At 40.7% G+C, this 15,078-nt stretch overlaps 2 long non-coding RNA genes across 3 annotated transcripts; one reads left to right on the top strand and one right to left on the bottom strand.

Moving 5' to 3' along the window:
* Window positions 1-11,378: 11,378 nt before the first annotated feature.
* Window positions 11,379-14,431, bottom strand: LOC112847006 (uncharacterized). The gene is made up of 3 exons (XR_003220266.1): window positions 14,302-14,431; window positions 13,413-13,414; window positions 11,379-11,603 (listed from the first exon to the last, which is right to left on the bottom strand). It is a non-coding gene; the product is annotated as an uncharacterized LOC112847006 (long non-coding RNA).
* Window positions 12,098-12,862, top strand: LOC112847005 (uncharacterized). 2 transcript variants are annotated; one of them, XR_003220264.1, is made up of 3 exons: window positions 12,098-12,147; window positions 12,516-12,650; window positions 12,800-12,862. It is a non-coding gene; the product is annotated as an uncharacterized LOC112847005 (long non-coding RNA). The 2 variants fall into 2 exon arrangements; XR_003220265.1 differs by having other exon boundaries at window positions 12,128-12,147; window positions 12,512-12,650.
* Window positions 14,432-15,078: the final 647 nt, after the last annotated feature.

The following is a 15,078-nucleotide window of genomic DNA, read 5'->3' as shown; positions in this document are numbered from 1 at the left end:
AATGACTCATCTTCTGAGCAATTATGAACTGAAATTAAGGTGGTTAAAAAGGCTTTGGAGGGACTGCTGACAAGAAAGGCTGAGAAATCTATATTTTTCACGAGGCAGAGGTTGCATGACTTTGCCAACAAACCTAACCACTATTTGGCCAATCTTCTTCGTAAAAAGGGATCTCCTTGTAATATCCCATATGTTAGAGACTCATCTGGTTTACTTAAATATGATAATTTAATAATTAATGACACTTTTAAAACTTTTTATAAGCAGTTTTATAGCTCCCAGTTTAAATCAACATACAAACAAGATACACACCACTTCTTTTAGGACTAAATTTACCCAAAGTTACTGGAATCCAAAGGGATGATTTATGTAAACCTATAACGCAAAGCGAAATTTTTAAGGTTATTCAGATGCTTCCAAACAACAAAGCTCTGGGTCCGGACAGGTTCACTGGGGAATTTTTTTTTTAAATTTAGTAAGATTCTAATCTCCCCACTGTATATGTCTTGATGCATTCTCAATCATCCAGATAAGTAAATCTCCAAAAGTTGATTCTGTTCATCTGGATGTTTTCAGTGGGAGAAACCAGCCCACTGAAGGAACAATGGGCTGGGAGGTCAGTTCCTTCATCATGATTATGCAAATTCTCATGACCATTGATTAACAACCATTGATCAACAACCACTGATCAAAGACCACTGATCAATGGCCATGAGTACCATTCACAGAGAGTTTCTTCTTATATTCAATCTTCTGAACTGCTCATCTAGCAGATGACGTAAGGAAGAGCCACGAAAACTTCTGGGCCCTCTCTTTTATTCTCTGCCAAGTGCCCACTCACTTGCCCCCTCTCTCTCCTCCTGTCTACACATCCAGTCACGTTGTTTATATAAAATAATGTCCAGTTATACCCTGACATTCTCCCTCGATCTATCAGAGTTTTCCACATGCATGATTTTCTATGTTATTGTTAACATGGCTAACTCTATTACATTTGAACATCACTCACATATGTATATTTAATGTTTCGTTCAGTTTATACAATCTTACGTCAGTTTGTTAGTAAATTCTCTTTAATATAATTCCTTATTAAGGAATACATTCCTTTACTGTTTCGCTTTGTAACCTTGTGTGTCAATCACATTTTACTCAACACACTTCACTAAATATTACATTTTATAAGTCACACGTTCTTAAAATACTTTTAATACCATTTTTCTTATACAAATCATGTGTAACGATTGGTTGGCGACACATTCCTTTTGTTTCCACATGCCTGTACCCCGACACGGATATAAAAGGTTGAAGAAGATCATGCCTGCAGACACAAAATCATCCTCATTTTCATTTCTCAAACTACATTTCTCATTTAACATATTGGTCAAACTTTGACTGAGAATAAAGAATAAAGTTACTATTAGCAAAAGCACACATATGAAAGAGTCCTTCACTCTATAAATAAGCGTTTTCACCCTCTCGCAGATGTGATGAGAGGTAAGTGGGGTGAGTGTGTCCTGTGCTCACACAGACTTGTTTTTCTTTCTCTTGTTGGTGTTTGAACCATAAGCATTCTAAGGATGTTCAGAAGTCACACTTGTCATGGCTGTGATGTTTTAGTGAAGGTTACATATACATCATGACGTGTGCATGTTGCAGGCTGCAAGTCTCACTTCAAACATTTACAGCCCTTTCAAATGTCTTGTTTACTTTGACTGTCAGCTTTCACAGGCTTTGCAGGGACCCTGTGAAAAGTACTAGAGTTAATGTATAGACCAATAATTTTCATCATTATTATTACATTATTATTATCATCACTGTGTATTCTGGGTTCAGATTATTCTAACGTCCTGGGTATTTTTTGTTGTTGCTGTTTTGTTTTGGGGGCTTTTCTGGTCATTTGTCTCCTGTGTCTTGCATTGAGTTTTGCTTCCTTTGTATCATTTCCCTTGTTCTTTTTCTGGTCATTCTGTAACCTCCTCTTATGTGCTCCCTGTTCTCCAACAAAGGTCTGCAAAGATCCTAATTAAGTTGGTTTTCAATCCTGCATTTGATCAGAATCAGAATCAGAATCGTGTTTATTGGCCAAGTATATGTGCAGACACATACAAGGAATTTGGTTCCGGTAGATGGTGGCTCTCAAGCACAGCAATGTAAATCACACACACACACACACACACACACACACACACACACACACACACGTGTCTATATATACATTACACATGCATACACATACATACACAAAGCTGTGTAAACCAACTATAAATAACTAATCTGAACATATATACATAAAACCCAGAAATGAAATGAGGTGGAATGAATACTACAGAATGTACATAAGGTGCAGTTGCAGTCTGGCAGTGGGAGCAGTGTGACAGGTCAACTGTTTAGGAGGGAGATGGCGAGGGGGAAGAAACTGTTCCTATGTCGGGTGGTCCTGGTCTGCAGGCTTCTGTACCGTCTGCCAGAGGGCAGCAGATCAAAAAGTCTGTGTCCAGGGTGTGAGGGGTCTGTGATGATTTTCCCTGCCCGTTTCCTGGTTCTTGAGAGGTACAGATCCTGGATAGAGGGCAGGGGGGCGCCGATGATCCTTTCTGCTGCCCGTACAGTCCGCTGCAGTCTGCTCCTGTCCTGTTTAGTGGCTGCACCATACCAGACTGTGATGGAGGAGCACAGGACAGACTCAATGACTGCAGTGTAGAACTGGATCAGCAGCTCCTGTGGAAGACTGTACTTCCCCAGTTGTCTCAGGAAGTACATCCTCTGCTGGGTCTTTCTGAGGATGGAGTTGATGTTGGTCTCCCACTTCAGGTCCTGGGAGATGGTGGTACCCAGGAACTTGAAGATCTTCACAGTCGACACAGGGCTGTCTGATATGGTGAGGGGGGGCAGAGTTGAGGGATGTCTCCTGAAGTCCACTGTCATCTCTACAGTTTTAAGAGTGTTCAGCTCCAGATTGTGCTGACTGCACCAGAGTACCAGCCGCTCAACTTCCTGCCGGTATGCAGACTCATCACCATCCTGAATGAGGCCAATGACGGTGGTGTCATCTGCAAACTTTAGGAGTTTAACAGCCGAGTTCTTGGAGGTGCAGTCATTAGTGTAGAGTGTTACGGGTCTGAAATTGAGGACGAGAGTAAAACAATGATGGTCCAGAAGAGGTCGGTCAAACAATGATTTTATTTAAACACACGCGCGAGAAGATAGTTACTGCACACATCAGCAAGAATCTTCGCCCAAAATACATTTCAGATTGCTTTTATAATATCAGGGTATTATGACACCCCCTCATGCGTTTACAAGCACATAATTTGCATCTTAAGAACATTATTTGCCTCTTTTACAGACAATGATCAATTTTAAGAGATAAATGCAGACACAAGAGTTCCTCTTTCTGGCATCTTCTTCCAAATAAGGCGATGGTCCCAGGCCTCTGGGTCCCCATGGGCTGGTCCCCTCCTTCTTGTCACCTGTTGTTGGGTAGACTCTAGTGCTACAGGTTTGCTGAATACATTCAGGCCTCTGCTCAGATCTGTTTCTAGATTATATGTGATATATATGTGTTTTGTAAGCATGTGTGCGATCTTTCCTCAGCTCCCAGCCTCTTATCCAATGGATCGTCCGAACCTAACGTCGAACGAAGCTTTTAACCTTTAATTACCTGGGGGAGCTTCAACTCTTTTATGAGCACAAAACTGCAATGTGTATACAGAGATATAACAATATAAAAATGATTATGACTGCACCTGTAATAAAGGTTAATATGGTGTCGGTGTGTTAAATGTCTCCCTGCCGTCTTAAAGCTATATGTGATATTATTAATGCGATGCTAATGCTATTAGATACATTGTAGCAGTAAAACAATTTCTTTAATTCCACAATTCCTCCTTTTGACCTCTTGACCACAAGAGGTCACCATACCGTGTGCTGTGTCACTCCTCGGCCTCCTCAGCTTCTTCCATGTCTATCAATGGCATCATGGACACCGGGGTCACTTCCCCGGGATCCACTGCCCTCGTGATTACCTTTTCCAACAATCTTCTGACACAAGGAATGAGACAGCACCCACAGGTGACCAAAATCCCTAGAAAAGCAGCAATAGAAAGCATTGCAGAAACCACAAACCCCTTCCACTGCCCGAACACGGATGTCATCCAGCCCTCTAGGGGATTTTCAATCCTCAGTGGGTGTTGGGCTGGACTGGCCTCCGTGCTCAGACAGGTTACCTGGGGCGGTCTGCAAAAAATACACAAGAAAACACACGGCCATAACTAATACTATCTGATATAGCAAGCATGTGGTTGTGAGAAGCATTTTTACCAATTTCTTCTCTTCACGTGTCCCATTACGTGTATCTGATTCGTGTGGGTGCATTGTGTTGTGTGAGATTTGTATTTTTAGCATAAACTTTTGTTCCTTTTCTTCTCCTTAATTTGTTACCACTCCTTTGTGTTGACGTGGTGATCTCCTCCTTGGCTGTTCTTCTTGCTTCGGCCTTCCAGGTGGACTACTGGTCGGCCCGTTGCACAGGTGAGAGGATTTATTCTGCCTCTGATTCTCGTTACCACCCGTGTCTAGTATAGCTGGGTTGTCTTGCACCAAGCTCTCGTCTGCTGCAGCGCACTGCGTCCAGTGGAACCAGGTCTCGCCTTTCCCTTTCAGTCGGACCGCTGTGGCCGTCCGGACAGTCACCTCGTACGGACCGGTCCAGCGGGGTTCTTTCCACTTCCGCTTGATGACTTTCAGCCACACTGCTTTTGCATCTGGGACCTCCTTTTCTGCTGTGGGTCTTCCAGAGGTGACCTGTGTTGTGAAACTGGACACAAGAGCTTTCAACTCATTAAAATATTCAGCATGAGACCTGTTACTTTTTCTGGGCTGCTCCACCGGGACCACTGTCCAGGGCGCCGGAAACTGCCGTCCTGTCAGCAGCTCGTAGGGCGTGAAACCTGTTGATTGGTTAACAGAGCATCTTATGGTCATCAAAGCAATTGGCAGGGCTGCAACCCAGTTTAACCCTGTCTGCGCACAGATCTTAGCTAACTTGTTCTTCAAATTTAGGTTCATTCTTTCTACCTTCCCCTGGGACTGCGGATGATACACTGTCCCAAACTTATGCTGGACTCCCAACATTTTCTCCACCTCTGCCAGATCTTGATTCCTGAAATGGGTTCCATTATCTGACCTAATTCTCTTGGGAAACCCATGCCTTGGTATGTAGTGGTTGATCAGACATTTAATAACGCTTCTCGCGTCCTCTCTTTTAGTCGCCCACGCCTCTGGCCATCCGGTCAGAGCATCCACACACACCAGCAAATACCTGACTCCTCCCGGTCCTGGATCGATCATGTCGGTGAAGTCAATCACGATTTCTTCTCCGGGCCTCTCTGGCATGAGGAACTTACCTGTTTCTGGCTTCACCGCTGGCTTTGGATTGTGTGCCCCGCAAATTAGACAAGTTCTGGCTTTCTCCTTTATCATGTTTCTCAGCTCAGGGTGGCACCAGTGACACAAGTTTCTCTCCATCTGTGTCACTCCTACATGGCCAAGCCCGTGCGCCTCACTTACCTTCTTTTCAGCCAGCTTAGCTGTTAGAACTGGTCGCCCGTGAGATCCTCGCCACAGACCTCCTTCTTTCCGGGCTCCTCGGTTCTCCCACACCTCTTTTTCCTCTTGGGCGGCTCCTTCCTGAGCCTGTCTGGCTTCCTCCAACACATCAGTGCTTGGTTCCTCCTCGGCAGTGACCTCCACCATTTGCCTTCATCCTTTGTAGCCTGCAGCTTCTTTTGCGGCTTCATCTGCTTTCTGGTTCCCTTTGGCCACCATTGTGTTTTCCTGAGAGTGTCCTTTGCATTTTATGATACTTACCTCGTCTGGGTCATTCAGAGCTTCTTCCAGTTCCTCCATTTCCTTCTTATGGCATATTGGGGCATTAGTTGCTGTTCTGAAACCTGCTCTCTTCCATTGAGCAAGTTCCACGTGAGCTGCCCCAAACGCATAAGCTGAATCGGTGTAAATGTTCACCTTCATGTCCTTGGCCAGTCTGAGGGCTCGAGTCAGAGCTATTACTTCAGCTCTCTGTGCTGACTGTTGACCCTCGATTCTTCCAGCTTCTCTTACCTCATAGTGTTGTCCTCTTCTGCAAACCCCAGCGTAGCCTGCTTTCAGTCCTTCTTCATCACGGTGACAGCAGCCATCTATGAACCAATCCTCAGCTCCAGGGATAGGTTCTGCTTTTAAATCTTCCCTGACTTTCCCTTCAACTTCTGCTTTCTTAGTACAATCATGAGGTTCTCCTGATCCCATTAAATCTGCCATATTGATTCCTTCATGTGTAAATGTCAGATTTGGAGCATCTAAAACTTTACTCAGTCTCTGTTGTGCTAATGATGTCATAGTGAACGCCTGCGAGTTCACATATGCCACCACACTATGTGTAATCAGAACTTTTAGTGGGTGTTCTCTCACTACATGTGCTGTTTTCTATATTATTTTGTCATAAAAATAAATCAAACAAATAACTTAAGCTGTGTGACGGCACCTTGCGTTTGCGCCAGGCTGTGAGCTGCCCTAAATCTACTTGCTACACCCCCTTTTTTCACCTAGTTTAATTTTTCAATCCTAGTTTAAACTATTCCTGACTTCCCTCAGTGCACACTGTAAAGTGTAAAAGATACAATTAGCTTTCTCCTGGTAAAAGGTCCTACATTATTTTCTCAACCTTTGGAAACATCCTCTATCGAGTTAACCCATTTCATTTTTCAAACTTAGGCCTGATTTCTTCGCCCCCTTTAACGGGTAGCGCATATCCGGTCTGAACACTGTGTTTGGGCAATTTACGAATTGTTGCAGGATTTCTATGTTATGTAAAGTTCCTCTCATCCCTTTTATGCTTCCATTATAACCTGTGTCTAACAAGCTTTTGATCTTCTTTGTAATATAAACAACTAGGTGTATTAAGATAAGATAAGATAAGATAAGATGGCCTTTATTAGTCCCACAGGTGGGAAATTTGTTTTGTTACAGCAAAAGTGCAAAGTTATGTAGCAGAAATTAGAAAACACTGGAATTTTGTGCTCTGTTTTTCTCCTTTCTCTGGTTGGTTCCGTTCGGTCTGGGGCTTCCAGGATTCTCGCCCCCCTATGGTCGCTGTGGTCCTGAAATCTTTTCCTGTAAAAGATAGAAAACAAAAAGCCTCTCTCTGCTACACCTCACTAATCTACTGTGTTCATCCAATGTTCCTTTAATTATTCAAACTTGGTTCACAATATCATGTTCTGGGCTTTATCCTTTATATTAACTTTACTTAATCTCAATACTCTTTATGCGTGTGAGCAACGCTTTTAGTTCTATTAAACACACCCAGGGTAAAATATACACCATCCCCATGTCAGCCTAAATCTGCGCTAGAAAGCACACTTCAAAATTTCTATCAGGATTTACGCCTCTTTTTGCTTCAAGCATATACATAACATGCAAAAGTTACTGTTAATGCCAGTTAGACAAGTTTCCATTATCTACATATATAATCTCCAATATTATTCATTTGAGTCAGCGACACTTTTAACACTCTCTTAAGAAGCTCTCTCCTCTACCCTAGAAATAAATCTATGTAATATCTGTATGTGTAAGCCTGCATTATAACCACTTATTCTAGAAATAAAAAGAAATCAAACATTTTCTACTCCTAAAATCTTCACTAGTTTTCCCCAAAGCATATCTTTTATTCAAAAATGTCCCACAATTTCCCTTTAAATTTGGTGTACAGCTTCTCATGAACACCGGCATTTTATCTTCTAAACAGGATTCAGTTCATTTTACTTTAAAAATAACTTTATTTAAAAATAACAATTTCTGCCTCAGTTTTACCATATCTAAATGATCAAAAACTCCAAAAGTCATAAAATGATCCTAGAACCCATTCCAAAGAACCCATTACAAATTACCCCTTAAATTCCCCCTTTATATTTGGACACACCAGATGTGTCCAAATAAATAAAAACTCAAAAACTCAAAATGCATCACCCGGGCTTAAGAAATTAAAGGAAAAAGGTTAGTCATATCATCTCTCCAAACACCTCAGCCATCCTCCTCTCCGGTAGATCTGCTCCAGCCCTGTAAGCCTGTATTTAAGGAATAAAATCTATTTAATCATTATGTCAAATCTTCTCGAACTCCTTGCTCCATGCAAAAGTCTGGATCCTTGGAATTTCCTGGAAACAACACCTATACTTTACATTTCATACTCAACTCTCCCCCTTTATGATCCAATTTGTGTCATAACAAAAAACTTAAAACAGAACAGTTATCAATCATGTGTTTCTTCAGTTAATGGTAACATGAGTCATATCAAAAAATGTTTCCCTTTTAGCATTTAGCATTTTATAATGTAATAACATAATCCAACCCCAGTAAATAAAACAAAAATTCCCTCCAAGCAAACATCAGCATCCCCAGAATTAAATCTTCCACTCCTCCTGTTTGCCAACATTTTATTCATCCCCACCTTGGTCCAGTCACACACTCACTCACATGCATTAACATCAGGTCTTGCTGATAGTGTGGACTCCCTCGCAAATAATCAGAGTCTTCACTCTCAGCAACATGAGCTCATTCATTTGTTTTATTTTGTTTTTAGGAAAATAGTTCTTTATGCTTTTGTCTGGATTGGCTCGCGGCAATCCTTTTAGAGAGGGACTTTCAATCTGATAAGGTCCCCACAGGTAGCCTTTCCTCCACCCATTGAAATCTGGAAAAGTCACCTCATATTTGTTTGTCCGGAAATTTGTCAGCGCTGTTAGTTCACTTTCTTCCAGGCCTGCTTCAGAACAAAAATGGGAAAGAAAGAGAGCTGATTATTAGCTCATCAAAGTACAAAACAAAATCACCTGACAGGTTCTTTTAAGTGCACTGTTACAAAAACTATGGGCCCTTTTAGACATGTCCATGTTTATCAAAACTCCCTCTATTAAAATGAAAAACAACAGCCCCAAAAAATCTTAAACAATCTTAAATTTCACCCATTCAACGCACTGAAAACCTTGTCAAAGCTGCACCGTTTTACACACAACCATGTCCCCTTTGACACTTCACCATACTTAGATTCAGCCTAAAATATAAACACGTTATAACAATGTTTCAACACTAAATTATAAATTTCTTGTCCAAATCCGCACCTCTGAACAGTCTACTTTGCTTCCCTTCCTTAAGGCCTCAATCACACACACACACAGGAAGCTCCTCTGTCATCACTCACTCCAGCTAATTTACATACTGAATCATATCTCCACAAGTAAACTTGGCAAGAGAAATACATGTTTAAACCTTATCACGTTATTCAATTATTTTCATTTTCTTTCTATACTAATCACTTACTTTGATCAATCAGTGCAAGAGCACTCCTAAGTCACTCTTTTAAACTACTTTAATCACTTCTCTTTTGTTTTTGTTTTTGTTTTGTTTTGTTTTCCCCATAACTCACTCCCTTGTCATACAGCTTCTTTTGAGTTATTCCACAACTCTATTTTATCCAAGTGTGTTTTAAGTGTATTTTCTTCAACATTCACACCATTTTAACACTCATGAAATTAGCAAGCTGATTTAATTACATATGTTTGTGTTCTTAGCCAGGTTTTAATCACTATCTTATGCATTAATCTTCATGAGCTTATCTCTGTAGGGTTAGTGCATTTTCTGTTTGTATGTGTGATTTTTATAAATGTTTCTTTGTGATCTATGTGATCTTGTAAATGTTTCTTTTGCAGTGTTTCAGACTCCTTTTGACAGGGTGTGTTTTCTCTCTTTGGCTCATCACTGGTCATTGTTAATGACATTTCCCCTCCGCCTGTGCCCAGCGGCTTTACCCGTTAAGTCCCGTCTCCTCCAGTGACTCCAGGCTCACTTGGGGACTGAGGTTCAAGCAATCGTGACTGCGCCTTGCCTTAGGTTGTCCCAGGGTTTCGAGGTGGGATCTTACCCGTCATGGGCTGTCCAGCCTTCCATGCTCGCCTGATACGGGGGCCAACTGGGCAAGGGTGTTATCAGGTCTAGGGGACACACTGGTTCTGGAAATTAAAGGAGTGTAAACTGCTTTCTTTATTTCATGTGTGTATTAAACTTTCCAACAATAATTTCACATGTAACAGTTTGTGTACGTGCGTTTTCACTTCATTAATGTACTTGTTAGTTCATGTATTTATTTCTCTCGGTCTGTCTCTTTTCTAAAACCTGTAATTAATATAATTTTATTACTTTACTTTTCTTAAAACATGCATTCGCTTCATCTTCTTAGAATTTAACTCGTCTGCCTATTTCTCTGGGTGCTCCCCTGACATCGTCAGTCACACACACACCTTCCTCTCACACACACAGCAGCACAGTATTTCCTGTTTCTCTTTCCTGTTTCTACAAATTAATCAAACCCTTGTTTTTTCATATTTACAGTCTACAAACCCTCTTTAGTTTTACTAAGTCTTGGTCTAAAAACAATACACCCTTATTTCATGCACACTTTTAAATATTCCAAGTTTTTTGCATTTGTCAGTTTTTGTGACATCATTCACCCAATACTTTCATAATCGTCTCACACACACTACCTCTTCTCTCAACCTCCCACTTTTCACTCATTCTACTATAAACCTCCCTAGTGTTGTTATTACTTATTTACTATTTGGTACAAATCACACAGAGTCACTCAAATCAAATACTGACAGCATTCACACAGTTAAAATCACTCAAAATACACTTTCCTAAGAGTATTTTACAGGCATGCTTTTCAAACTCAGAAAGAGCAAATGAAATAAGAACAATTGAAACCTCTAATCCTTCTCACAGCACACGCATAACTGGAAAAATAAAACACCACAGCCTTTATTTCTGAAGAGAGGTTACTACTGAAAGTAATATGTTAGTCTTAAGTATATACAATGCACTCCGTATATATATATATATAACTCAAAACTCAGTCAATTACTATACATCCACTACAGCAACTCAAAACTTTATTTATAACCCTCTAATAAACATAAATGGCGTCTTAAACACACGCATTCAACAATGTTTGCAGCAGTACTTGTGAAACCAACTGTGGTTTAAGCAGTTCACAGCTTCTTAATTTGCATTTTATTGCCTTCTGGCATTCTAGTCTCTAATTCCTCTGTTTTCATGTTATCTCCGTTTGACACACACAAACACCACAAACACACACTCCCCCTAAAAACCCGCAAAAACTATCCCTAAAAACACACACAAGAACCCTTAAGAAACTTCATTCATTTATTTATTATTATTTTAAACCCTTAAGATGTTGTGCTGTGTTTCCTCTGTGCCCGTTGCAACCTATATTAACATAAAGCCAAAATGTAAAAAGTCTGTCAAATCTAACTACTTATATATTATCGGACTAAAGTAAAAACCACTTACAATCTTCTAAAGTCCTCCTTTGCCCAACAAACATCAAACGACTTACACCTATATGTATCACTCAAAGTCAACCACAATACCTGAGAAACACCAAATGTAACTGTATATATTATCTCAAACTGAAACAAAACCCATCTAAAAATCCTAAAACATCTTACTTGGACCCACCAAAAGAGACATCACTTACAGACATATTTATTAATGAAATTATTTCACAGTCAATTTCAGTTTTCAGACCCCAAATAACGGTCATAAGTATCAACAGTTTATGTATCCTATCTCAAAACCCAGCAAAAAAGTCATACAGTCATGGCAAGAAATAAAAACTTCACTTACCATATTGTAATAAGCAAAACCAGCGTCTTAAATACAGGCATTCAGCAATGTGTAACAGTCTCTATAGGGCTTTGGAGCGTGATGTCACTGGAGGTGGGCCACGCCCCTTTCCGCCATGACAGTAGGCTAGACACAGGATACAGCTTCAGCTATGGTTCGTACGTGTTGTGTTATCAGTTGCAACGTTTGATCACACGATCGTGAAGGCAAGAAGCTGGATAATGGGCTCTCTTTTCATCGTTTTTCAACCTGGAGGCAACGTGAGGGATCCCATGTATCCGATATTACTAAACAAAGACGTCAGGCTTGCATTGCAGCGGTGAGACGAGCGGATCGAGTTCTGTGCAATCCCCAGCTTTTTGTTGGTTTGGTCTCCGCATCTTCTTTCCGGTGAGTTCTAAATTAATTCATATCACTATTAAAATGCTTTTAGTGTTATTTTCAATGTGCTGAGGTCATAGATAATGAGATAAAACATGCTAATGTGTGATGCTGCAGAACCACGTCATGTCATCATGTCGACTGAGTAGCTTATGATTTAGCATTATTGCAGGCAAACCAGCATATGAAATGGATGTAACAAATCCAGACTGGGCACCAACACTGCTCATGGGCCTCTAAAAACATACTAAATTGCTCTCATTGTACACTAATCCGCACATAACTTCCAGATGAATCACACACCTGTCATGTGCACTAATTTTATCTTACCGCCTTTGTCCTATCCCGATCTTTGCATACCTTGTCTGTGGAGTCAGCGCATACACAGCAAACCAGTTTAAGAATTATAAATCCCTGGAGGCCCACATCCAATTCACGAACGGCTGGGTGCAAGATTTGTCCATCTTTATGCCTCCACGCTGCGACAACTGTACGTTGTCGTTAAGACAAAGGTAACATGATAACATGATAACTTTGAACATGATAACTTTCTAAACAACTTCCTTGTTACAGTTTTTGATTTGCACGTACAGCCAAACCATCTATATTAGCCTTGGTTCATTACAGACCTTTTATTAAAAGTGGTTTTTGTGTGTTTCAGGTACTGCACTCACAACGACTGAATGAAACTGCACTGTGACCTCGTTGTGTGGACACAGAGAGACCTGTCATACGCATCTTCCCTGATGTGGATTTCTGGGAACCACGTTTAAAGCAAGCACAAGACTTCTTTCTTAAAGTGTGTCTTCCTGAACTTGTTGGGAAATACTTCTCCAAACAATGTGCTGCTCTAAATAGCCTGTAATGTTTCATTTTGTGGTTCAAGATTGATGCCAGCTGTGTGTTGCCATGTAAATAGTTTGCATTTCATTTCTATGTACTTGCTAAGTACATGTGATAAGATCAAGAATAAAAAAAAACAAAAAAAAAACATGTATACTATTCTTTTCTGTTTTATTGAAATTACTTCACACAAAGTACAATTATTTACAATGAACTACACATGCAACACAACAGCTTTATGAATACTCAACAAGAGCAAGTTTCATTTGGCGCTGGTTTGACAACCACACTGGGGCACATATTCACCAAAACACAGCAAACCTTAACAATCTTATCAACCAGTGTTGTGTTTATTTCTGCTCTGCCCTGTTCATTGCACACACAATGCTTCGTCTGCCCTTTAGCTTCTGTGATGCTGTCTGTCCGATCACCACTGTCCACATTTACAGGTGGTACCTCAACCTCCACTTGTCCAACACAACTGCTGTCCACAGCTATGACATTGTAATTTTGTTGTTGTTCTTCTGTCAGATCTTCATCGATTACTTCTGCACGGGGCACACCTTCAGACTCTGCAGCTGCATAAAAGCCTGTAAGATAAAATTAGTGCAGATGACAGGTGTGTGATTCATCTGGAAGTTATGTGCGGATTAGTGTACAATGAGAGCAATTTAGTATGTTTTTAGAGGCCAATGGGCAGTGTTGGTGCCCAGTCTGGATTTGTTACATCCATTTCATATGCTGGTTTGCCTGCAATAATGCTAAATCATAAGCTACTCAGTCGACATGATGACATGACGTGGTTCTGCAGCATCACACATTAGCATGTTTTATCTCATTATCTATGACCTCAGCACATTGAAAATAACACTAAAAGCATTTTAATAGTGATATGAATTAATTTAGAACTCACCGGAAAGAAGATGCGGAGACCAAACCAACAAAAAGCTGGGGATTGCACAGAACTCGATCCGCTCGTCTCACCGCTGCAATGCAAGCCTGACGTCTTTGTTTAGTAATATCGGATACATGGGATCCCTCACGTTGCCTCCAGGTTGAAAAACGATGAAAAGAGCCCATTATCCAGCTTCTTGCCTTCACGATCGTGTGATCAAACGTTGCAACTGATAACACAACACGTACGAACCATAGCTGAAGCTGTATCCTGTGTCTAGCCTACTGTCATGGCGGAAAGGGGGCGTGGCCCACCTCCAGTGACGTCAACTCCAAAGCCCTATAAACTTCCTAAAACTCTAGTGACCTCGCAGCTGCCTTATTTGCATTTTCACACACACAGTCTAAAAATAATACCAGCCTGACTCACAGACTCCTTTCACACAGAAATCTCCTTTATATTACACAGACGTCTTTTAATTACAATAACAACAATTATCAGGCCTGAGATTGCACAACCTACAGAATTTTGAAAAATTTATATTAACCCTCCAAGGGACAAACTCCAAGTTTTTTATTGTCAATTACCCAGTATCAGGTCCAACCTGTCTCTGGTCTAATCTCTAAAATCCCTAACTCAATTTAAAAGCGTCCAACGCCCAAGCTCCAAGCTTTACTACCCAAAAAAGCGCAAATACCGTTCCAAACGGTAAAGTGGTCCAACCACTAGTTATTTTGGAGATTCCCAAGTCCTCCCCGGTCACCAACCGTACTAACCCTATTCACGATAGGTCAAGGATAACCGTCGTCATCCAGGAGGGAGCGTTAACTCCGAGAAAATGCGCTTCTTAGCCGTCCAACTGCCGTTCTACAGAAATTTGTAATACTTTGAAACAACAATCAACACCTCAGAACAAGTGTATGACCGAAGCAGGTCCAACCTTATAACCAATTGGGAGTGTAATCCACAAAACGACCAATTACCTATTATTCTAAATTCACTTAGCAGTCCAACTGCTTTAAATACACTTATTCTCTTTACTCTATACTTATTTTCAACGTATCTTTACTTCAACTTATACTTTAGTTCTCATGAGATTTTCACCAAAATCAAAACAGACATTTACCAGTAATTTCAGTGAGTAAACTTTTAATTTTGTAATATCCAATTGGCACATTTTGGAAATAATTCAACAGGTAGTG

This window comes from Oreochromis niloticus, linkage group LG5 (assembly GCF_001858045.2).
Source record: "Oreochromis niloticus isolate F11D_XX linkage group LG5, O_niloticus_UMD_NMBU, whole genome shotgun sequence".
In the NCBI taxonomy this organism is placed as follows: domain Eukaryota; kingdom Metazoa; phylum Chordata; class Actinopteri; order Cichliformes; family Cichlidae; genus Oreochromis; species Oreochromis niloticus.
This window is presented reverse-complemented; position numbering and strand designations above follow the sequence as displayed.